Genomic DNA, 10,889 nt, shown 5'->3' on the forward strand with positions numbered 1-10,889 from the left:
AGTTCTTTTATCACGCTAAACTCTGAGGCTGAATCACATCCTACCAAGTAGCAGACACTGAAGTCATAGCTATGGCCCCCCTAGGCCCCTGCTGTGATAAGTGCAGAGAAAAAGCCATGTCTCCAGAGACTAGTTCATGGCTTAGGCAGGATGAATCACCCCCTCTCGTCTGAGAAGCAAAGGGTGACACCTCTTTTATCTTTCTGAACAGTCTAACGCCCATAGTTATATGAGCTGAATCTAGGTTTTAAACATTTGTGGCATATAGCTATAAGACACAAGTACTCACATTAAGCCAGCATGGCATGGCCTTCTTAACACTTTGCATAGCCATTGCTGTGAGGAGAACACTTCTTTATCCCCAGATAACTCTTTCAACCATCCCCTTATGTGCAGATGTGAAGAGGACTGACAGTTTCTCCAAAGTGAGAGTATTTTCAAATGTCAAGAAGCTTTATTTTTTAATGTGTTAAACCATATAAATTCCCCAGCTGATATAACTCATAAATGAAATGAGACTAATTAGTAGGAAAGTAATGAGAGAGCATTTACAGAGGTCACATCCTGAGGTCCAGTCACAGCGATGGAAAATGTGGGAGAGGGGTAAAAACTGCAATCTACTTTGTTCCTGTAGCACTGGCATTCATAGTTGTTAATTAACCCCAGCAAGGGCACCTTTAGAATGGCAAAATAAGGAGAAAAATGTTAAGGGATTATGAACTTTGTCTTTCCTTTCTCTTGCCTTTGTCTCCTCTCAGTGTCCCTGGGCAGGCACAAGCTCCTTACTGCCTAGCCAGTCTGCCCTTGCATCCATAGCAGGGCTATGGCTCTGTCCCTCTTTGTTGTAGCCACACTGTAGGAAAGTCTGGTTCAAGTGCTTTTTCCAGGAAAAACTCAGGAGCTTCTAGGACACCACAAAGTTCTTTTGGCACAGGGCACCAAAGTTATATAGCTGCCCAACTCCTTTTTTTAAATGAGAGTCTATCACCCATCTGGAAAGGCAGAAAGAAGCACTTCTTGACTTTGGGAATTGGAAGGGTAAGTCTGTTATGGGTGTTTGAGCACTCACATACAAAGGTATGGAGAGTTGTGTGAGGACTTAAAGCAGACCGTGGAATTGGAATACCATCTGTGACACCAGAAGTGGAAGCTGTTGTACTGACTGCACAGTGAAGGATCCAAATGGCAAATTTATGTTCAGGGTTACTTAAACTTGAATAGAAGTATAAGGTCTCTTTCTTAACTCATCTGAGTCAGTAGGGTCCTTCCCTTGACTTTAATGAGCATCTGTATTGAGCTGAAAGCTGAACCTTGAAATGAAACCTTGGCATCCAGGTAACCGAGATTTTAAAAGCATGAATTTACAGTTTGACAAAACATCAAGGAGATACTGCTGATGAAACAGCATCTATGCTACATACTAAATCATAATGTGCTTAGTGAAACATAGATGTCTCTAGGAGGAAAATGCCTGTTGAGAGCCATGTTGAACTAGGGTCATCCATTTGCACAGCTTTTAACAGTCACCTACAACTGAACAACTACAGGCTCTCTCAGAACAAGGCAGAATTCAAAACATTTGAGGCAAGTGCAACTGAAGGAGCAAGCATTCAGTGCTCACTGCAAAATCAGTGTTCACTGCAAAAGCAGCATCTCTATCTCTGCAGAATGATTGAAGGAGCTGGATGGAAAGGGAACAAAATTATAAGAGGAGGAGATGTCATGGCTGAATTAAAATTGCTGAGAAGTCAAATAAGAAAAAAAAAAAAGCATAGCACTGATGTCAGCTGTCACAAAAGAAAAGAAAAAGAAAATATGAAATAATGAACAAGGAGGCGCCATGACAAAAGAGGTATGTTGCAAGCAACACAATTTAATCACTGTGCCAATCTGAAGCTTACCAGTTCATTGTGGAGAAAATCATCAGCAGAATGCCAGAGAACACTTTCTTCTTTGTTTCCTCTCAAAACTTAAATTGTTTAAATTTGTTTCCTCTCAACTTTACTGGATGTGTTCTCTTCATCTTTTTATTTTTAGTCCAGCCTTCTTGAATATGTGCATTAATTGCACCTCAGCTACCTTTGAATTTTTCACTAGCCTAATTACTCTTAGAGTTTTGCTCATGTTTAGGCTGAACTTTTTCTTTGCTTATGGCCATTACTTGTTTTTCTGTTGTCTTCTGAGACTTGGTGTAATTTCCTTCCTTCATTTACCTTGTTACCTTGAAGATATTTACAGGGAATGTTCATTTTCTTCTTTAGGTTTCTCTTTTCCCCTGTGTCGATCCCCTCAGTTCCTTTCTTCTTCCTTTTCTCTCCCTAATTTGTATGCTCTCCACCTCTTATTACCAGTACAGCTAACATTTTGACTAATTTTTCATGTGATTTCTTTTTCTTCATGTATTTAAGATTAATAGCTAAGTAGCAGAACTGACCTTAAGAATCTGTGAGAGACATTTCCATAAAATATACTGGATAGTGTCTCTTTTTAACGCTGCTTCGTGCTTTTAATGTCAATCAGCAGCAAGCTTGAATTGTTAAGCCACAGTTACACACACATTCACAAATAAATATCTCTAGCATTCATTTTTTGCAAGTAGGTCTTTCTGTTCCCATTTCTTTAGCGGCTCACTGGTGCATATCTTATATTCAAGCTGCCCAGACCTGCACAGGTTCTGCATAACTCGTGTACCTAGGTGAGACCGGTGTGTGCATTTGAACAAGCAGAGTGTCTGCCCAGCTAGGAAAGACTGGAATGGCATTCAGTGGGACTGTCCTCCTTCAGATGCTTCTGGGATGCCAGTCCAGGTTTACAGGTTTTCATACTTACAGTATGTAAGTGTATATAAGACCTGCATGTAGATGTCTAACAGGGTTTTCAGAAGTGACTAGGCAGGCTGAGTTCCTCATTTCCTGATTTTACTGGTTCACACCTGAATTCCTTCATATGTTTGCTACCTATAGTTTGCTATAGGGGTGGGAACTGCCATTTTCTCCATGCAGTACTGAGAACAGCAGAGGCCTGCTGTGACCAGTTTCTCAGCAGCACCAACATGACTGTACCTAACAGCAGCAAAGCAAAACCAGAACAGTGCCCAGGGTACGTGCAGTGAGAATTAGCATGAACTAGAAGGAGCCAAGTAAAAACACACCACAGAACAGGTTCATCTGATGATGAGGGAGTGAAGAAATGAGGATCAGAAATATCTTAGCACTTCAAGATGAGGTACTGTCTTTCTATTCTTTGCAAACAGACTGATTAAGAATACCACAAACAAAGGTGTTGGATGTATAAAAAGTGTTAGAATATATTTTTCCTTGAAATCTTTGGCCTCACATTTGTGTATAAAAAGTATCTAATAGACAGAGAGATGCAACCTGAGAATGTGTCTGTGCAGGTAATATGGTGCCAAGGAATGGGAATCTCGAGTCTGTCAGAAAAAGAAATGTGTTTAACAAGGCACAAGCTCAAGAAGATACAGTTCCTTTGCTCTGAACCCCCTGCTGTCACTGGCTGCTGTCAACTGGAGGGTTTGATTTCAACGTTGTAAGAAACCTTAGGCAATCTCACACAGTGCAAGTGAGAAAATGACAGCCCTGTGATGATGCAGCCAGTTTTTCTGATCAGTGTGATTGTATGAGAGCGCTGTACTTAGTTATATCGATTTGTCTCTGAGAGCTCTTTCTGCCACATAAGTCTCATCGAAAATCTTTAAAGATCTTGCCCCAGAAGGCCACTATGTTATTTTTCTCTGTAAAAAGAAGCAGAGCCAGGAATTAATTTCTCAAAGTTTTAACTAGAGCAGCCCATTTATGAGGAAGGTGTGAATTCATCTGTTTTACATTTTGAAACATCTAAAAACAGCTCTGCACTTCATGATTAACCTTTACTTCTAAGCAGTATTACAAAGAGCTGTATTTATCTCCTCTCCCTTTCCTTCTTGGATCAAGAGGTTTGAATAAAGAAAATCACCTTTCTTTTAGATGGGGAATTGGAAAGAGCATTGTGCTTATTGTAGCTCAAGCCTTAAGTACAAGAGGCACCACATTAAAAAGATGTTATTTGTGCCACTTTAGTTAAAAAGACTGATAGCGCTTCCCTTAAGGAAGTTTTCTTTAGAGTGACTAAAATGATTTTGAAAATAAATAGCCACTTTAAATAAGGACTAAGTCTTTCAACTCAGCCAGAGCTAAATAAGCTCAAAATACAAATTCACATTAAGTCTCAACAGCATTATCAATATGTATGAGACATAAAGTGTGTCTTTATGCCTGGCAGATTAATTTCTTCCAATATATATACAAGTGAATGTGAGAAAACACAAGAAGTTTGACCTTTTTTTAACTTGACAAAACCATTTTTTTAAGGAAGTCACTCTTGAGTTTGAATTATCTATAACACAGAAAGAAGCTGAATACCTACAGGTATGTGAGTTGTAGGCTGTTCAGGTACAGAATAGATTGCATGAAAGGACTATAAATGTTTCAGTAACACTAAATATTTGGTAAAATCAACTTTTTTTTCTCTTTGAGAGCATAGTAAATTATTCCTTGGCTTGCTCTGTTGTTCTACACAGATGTAGTGATCTGTGCGCATACTGTAATAGGAGACTGAGGACTTAATTTCCTTCTTCTCTTTTCTTCTAAATAAACTAACTCCAAGAACTTTAACAGCCAGGATGTGCCAAAGTGTCATTTATTCATTTAAACTGTGCAGCCTAGTGCAACTTAAATATAATTACTGTACATCAGAACAAAGCTAACTTCATAAAGCCATGACACGGCAAGCAACATCTGATTAGACAAGCATCCTCCTACAAGTGCAGAACCATTGGCAGCAAAGGAGGGTACTGCATTAAACCAGGACAGTAATAGCAATTAATGCCATATTTACAAACTTTCCCCATTGGAGGGGACAGCTACAGGGCTCATTTCGTTGAAACTGGCTTAATACAAAAGTACTTGTGTACCCCTCTGCAATAAATGACAAAATTATGTTTTGCTTAATTTCCTATTATGTCCTAGAGCATATTCATATTTGTGAGTTCTCTCCAAACCTTCTTGTTCTAGGTGTTCTTCTGACTTTATAGTAAATGACTTGAAGTTGCTACAGCAAAGAGATGAGAAGTCTGATGCAGTAAAGCAGCAGGGTTTCTGAGGCCTGAAACCAGCAGTGGCTAACAGTACATTTATTACAAGTCTACATTTAGTCACAAGTACAACTCTCATACCTGAAGCATATCAGCCTATCTTCCCCAGTGTGGAAGTGTTTTTCAAAGTGACAGACTGATTAGAGTTTGAATCCATGTTCCAGACTTGAAGAAAGCAGTGCATGAATCTTGCCTGGATTGATGTATGTTTCTCACTTTATGCACCAGGACTAGTGCCTTTAGTTTCCCTGAACAGACAGACTAAATAATCATCATATGCAAAGAAATTGGAAGTCAGTTTCTGAGCCTCCAGGTTACAGAAGCCAACATCATGTTTTTTGGAGCAGTCTTTAAATCTCTGAGCTCCCCTTGATCCCCCCTTCCTCTGATACTAATGGTTTGGGTTTATGGGAGAGATGTAAATATGGCCACTAACACTTTATGACAGTCCAAGTTCTATTTCTGTCAAGAACAGTGTTTCTCTAGCAGCCCCTCAACACTCCTTTAAATTTCCTTCAGTGGCAACCGTCTTTGTACTTAGGTAAGACAAATAAAGACTCGTCTCCCTCTTCCATGGCTGATAATAAGGGAATGGAGGGGTAGGAAGAGAACACTACCCGGCTGCTGTGTGCATAGGAAAAAGGTTTTCATAAAGCTACTTTTTGGGTCTTCCTTTCAGTATTGGAGGAGTGATATTTGTGTCTTTATTTCCTAAACTCAAGACCCATTACACCAAACAAAAATATGTGCCTTGTTTCCCTAGGAGCATAGAAAGTGTTCTGGTGGCCTCTAACTCACTGCTGTCCCAAAGAGATTGGGCAATGGCAAGGCAGCCTAAATGGGGAAGTGTTTTTTTTCCCTTGAGAAATCAAAACATCTTCTGGAGTTCACATTTTCTCACTTCATCATAGCATTAGCACCAGCAATGACAGGAGTAACTCGTGCTGACAGTACTGGACATACAGAAAAGGGCTTTTGGAGCTTACCAGTTATTAAAAGGTACTTAGTGAGTGCCCAGAACTGTCTGCATCAATGAAATGTGAATAGTTTATTCACCCTGGCAGGGGTAAATCAGAGCATGGGCAAAGGAGTTGTCAGGATTTCAAAAGACAGCAGAAAGTAAGATAAGACTGTGCAACCATTAGCATAACAGATATATATCTCTCTATATAATATATGTGGCATAAATGTTTATGGAAGTATGTAGGTTACCCAGAGGATAAAAGAAAGAAGATGCAAGAACAAGAGCTCAGTGAAATTGAAGTTCAGCTTTGGTCCAGTTGGTCTGGAGGCTGGATATGCAGGAGGGGTGACCAGAGCTGGCACAAAGCAAGCACTGCCTGCAGGAAAGACATGACCTTGCAGTGGAGAAGAGTTGAGAGGGGGAAAGCAGACAGCTGACAGGGTTTGATGATGTTTCAGCTGACACACAATGAGATTTTTGTTTTGGTTTTGCAAGGTAATGGTTAATGGGCCGTAATAATGGAATTCTGAATGTTTGGAACAATGTTATATATGCCATGACCTTCCTGCCACAGATCTTTGTTCACACATATTTCTTTTATTTCAAAGTCCTCAGGAGCAACATGTATGATCTGAGTCCCCTTTTGTCCTCTGCTGCATTTCGTGCTGGTCATCAAACAGTTAATCTGCATTGCCTCTCAGGAGTCCCATCTCCCTTCTGCCAGGATCAATGATAAAATTTTGACTGTTAAAGTGAGAGAGCCCATGGGCCAGATGGATATTTGGTAGCAAAACATTTGAAAGGCTCTTTTTGCAATAAAGAGCTACACAAAGTACTTGCTCTAAAGATGAACACCAATATCTTGTCTCCATGGTGTTTGTAATCAATATTAGATTACAGGTTGATTAAATACCAAGATATTAGAGTGGTGAATCTCAAAAGTATGTTTTTGACTTTTCCTTGTTTCTCAAAAACAACTGTAGAAATTATTTAGAGAAATGTTGACAATACCAGAAAACAAGAAAATCAAAATAGCATCATAATCAATATCTCTGAACAGGCAATCTTGGCAAGGGGGAAACACTCATCACTGAATGAGTACCTGGCAGATGCTGTAGGTGGGCAAGAATATTACAGCTTCATGGCCTAAATGTTTGGCACATTTATCCTGTGCAAATAAATAGTGTAACATGTGGAATAATTTCTACACATGGCTTCTTAGACTAGTATCCAGTGTGTGCATAAAAGGTGGATACCACTCAAAAAGGTGATGATGTCCCTGGGAAGCCAAATAGAATGGTTTTAATCTGTCTCCACAGATGTGTAATAAAGGATATGTCTGGTGTGCATTTGACACTGGAACATAGAAATGGGCAAGCAAGAGGGTGAAGGCCATGTGAAGAGCCATGGCTAACCAAGCCGTAACTCATAGCAGGAGCAGGTGGCTTGGCCCTCTTGTTTCTGGATGACTTTTCTCTTTAGGCTGTTTGTCTTTGGCAACAGCCATTAAGCTGATGTCTGTTTGAACACGAGTGATAAAGTCTGGGAGCAGTGTGAGGAGGAGGAGGCAGAGAGAACATGGCTCTGTACTCAAACAGTTCAAAATAGTGGCAAAACAGAGACGCACCTGCCTCTATTTTTTGTTCTGACAGCTCCACCTTGGTATGTGGGTATAAAAGTGGGAATAAAAGTATGTGAAGCAGTGCCAGGCTGAGGGGTGCTCCCTCTGTGAGCTTGCAGAGAACAGACTTAGGGGAATGCTGTGTTGGAGACCAAGCCAGTCAGATCCACACTGTCTCCTTACATTCCAGCTTACTCACTTTTTGCTTACCAGAACTCTTTTATTCAGTCTTGTCTTCAATGTTTTGTTACCAAAGTTTAGGTTTGTTCTTTGGGGGCATTTTTGGGTTTATTTTATTAGAGGAGGTTTGAGAGTTTGTTTGTTCTAATAAGCTGGAGCTGTAATTGGGAAATGGGTTAAGCTTGCTTCCAATTAAGATAATTGACATGAAATACCCAATTGCACTCTGAGAGAGAGAAATAAGTTCCCCAGCTGAGCTGTAGAAGAGAGCAGCTTTGCTAACAATGAAGGTAGAAGCAGATGTTTAGAAAAACACGTAGAAGCAATCAGGAGGGGATTTATACATTTGGTTATTAATTAAGATGCATGCATGAGCAGCCAGCCAGCTGAAGTTCTGAGTTAAGAAAGGCAAAATTCCAACAAGGGGTGTAGGGAAAGCCATATTTAGAAGATTCCTGGATTTTTAGGGTTTTTTTATTTGATTGGGTGTGGGGTGGATATTGGCTTGTGTTTTTGAGGTTTTGGGTGTTTGTTTGTTTTTACCTTCTGTAAAGGAGGAACAGCCCCAAAGGTTTTTGAAATTTTCAGACTAGCATGTCCCCTTGCACACAGTCTTCCTGACTCTGTTCTCTTGATCATGATAAGTTTGTTTCTCTTTTGCTTAAATAAAGTAGGATATGATTATAAGGTCCTATCAGGCCGTGTCTCCGCAACTGTAAAAATATAAATGGTTTTGTGCACTCTGTGGTTTGCCAAGGTCAAAAATGTGTCATGAATATTGGAGCAATTAGAAATAGTGAATGACTGAGGATTCTGATGATGCTTATGTTTGCCTCTGTGTGGGGAATAAAGGAAGTGGAATCAGCCTTTCTGATTGGAGGGACAGAGGTTCTTGAGGATCTGATGTGGAGATAGCTGCTGAAAAACTGTGGTTGTAGCAGTTTGGAGAAAAACTGAAACGTTCTGGAGAGGGTATTTGCTAGTAACTGTACTACAATCAGGGAAAAATGTACTAGTGTTGGAAAGAAAAAGGAAAAGCTTCTAAGATTTTGGATAAGAATATGTTGTTGTTTTTTTTTTAATTGTGCCTTATCCAACAAACTCAAATTTCCTTTACAGCATCAAAAAGAATGCTATATGAGAGTAAGATTGGAAGAATCAACACTGAATTTACTTGGCTGCTTATTTAAGTAATCATTCCTGCAATTTGTATTCAAGAATTAAAGCATCCTAAAAGTTTCCTCTTTTCTTGGGTTCTCTTGTTCAAGCTTGAAATTTATAGAATCACAGAATAGCTTGGATTGGAAGGGACCTTAAAGATCATCCAGTTCCAATCCCCTTGCCATGGGCAGGGGCGACACGTTCCATGAGACCAGGTTCTCGGAGCTCCATCCAGCCTGGCCTTGAACACTTCCAGGGAAGGGGCATCACAACTTCTCTGGGACACTGGTGCCAGTCCCCCACCACCCTCACATCAAAGAATTTCTTCCGAACATCTAACCTAAACCTACTTTCTTTCTGTTTGGAGCCATTCCCCCTTGTCCTGTCACCACCTGCTCTTGTAAAAAAATAATTTTCCATCTTGCTTGTCCCTCCAGCTCCCTTCAGGTACTGGAAGGTGGCAATTAGGTCACGTCTTCTCTGCTCCAGGCTGAACAATCCCAATTCTCTCAGCCTTTCCTCTCAGGAGAGGAAGTTCATCCCTCTGGTCATCTTGATATCCCTTCTCTGAACTCATGCCAACAGGTCAATGACCTTCTGGGGATCCCAGAGCTGGATGCAGCACTCCAGATGGGGTCTCACAAGACTGGAGCAGACAGGCAGAGGAGGAGGAGACAAATTCAACAAGAACTTTAAAAAAGTAAGAAGGCTGTTGGCTTTAATGGCTTGTCTAGCTGACTTATCTCTGTGATGACTTTGGTAGTATTAATGAACGGTGAATATTTGCAGGGTGTTGTGGCTGGTGTGTTGCTTGTTGGGGGTGGGGGGGGTAGTAATTTTACATAGATAAACCAGGCAAATTAATGTTGGAAAACCAAATACATCAAATACATTTTTTTCTGGCTGAAATGCTACCCTTTAGTTGAATTTTCTTTATGACTGAAGTGGTCTTTGATATAGTAAATCAAATGAGAAGACAAGAAATGTGACAGATTCCTCTTTCATGTAAATAAAAATGGTTCTGCTCTCAGCACCTGTGAGAGTCTGGACCACCTTCAGCAGGTGGACAACCAGGATGTCTTCTGCTGTTACTGCCATTATTTAGAAGATGAAAAGCTCAATCTGATGTTTTGTGAATCCTGTAGGGCTGCTCTGATGCACAAAGGAACACAGATGGGGTCACTGCAGCCTCTCTGTGCTTGCACCTGCAAGTGTGTGTGTGTGTGTGTGTGTGTGCGCCTCTGTTGAAGGGAGTGGGTGGGCAGAAGATGCGTCCTCCTGTACAGTGCCATGCTTGGTTTCCCTGGTTTGGTGTTCAGACAATGAGGTAAATAAAAACTGTGCAGACTTCTATATTTATATCCTTGTGATCTCCTATTGTTTTTAAAAGCTGGGTTTTTTGGCCATTCATACAGAGGTTTTTTCCTGGAGCTTCACCAAAGATTGGCAGGTGGATATCTGGGCTAATTTCTCATCAGTTACAGAACTCAGTCCTTTCATAAACCCTATACGGGTTTCAGTGCTAAACTGTTTGATTTTGTGGTTCACTCTAATGCTTTTAATGAAATATTACTTTGTTGTGACCTTTCCCACTCTGTCTTTGTCCTTGTCCTTTAAAATATGATGGAATTTCTGGAGATATAGACAGCTCTTTTATTAAGGGAGTATTAAAATGAAGAATTTTCTCTGGAGGTTGTTCTTATGTAAAAAGATACTGCAAATGACATTTGGACTCTCCATAACTGCAATGAGACTAATTTTTTTTTAATCTCACATGATGAAAGACAAATAACTGAACAGTGCTATTATAAATT

Source organism: Camarhynchus parvulus, chromosome 2, assembly GCF_901933205.1.
Source record: "Camarhynchus parvulus chromosome 2, STF_HiC, whole genome shotgun sequence".
Taxonomy (NCBI): Eukaryota; Metazoa; Chordata; class Aves; order Passeriformes; family Thraupidae; genus Camarhynchus; species Camarhynchus parvulus.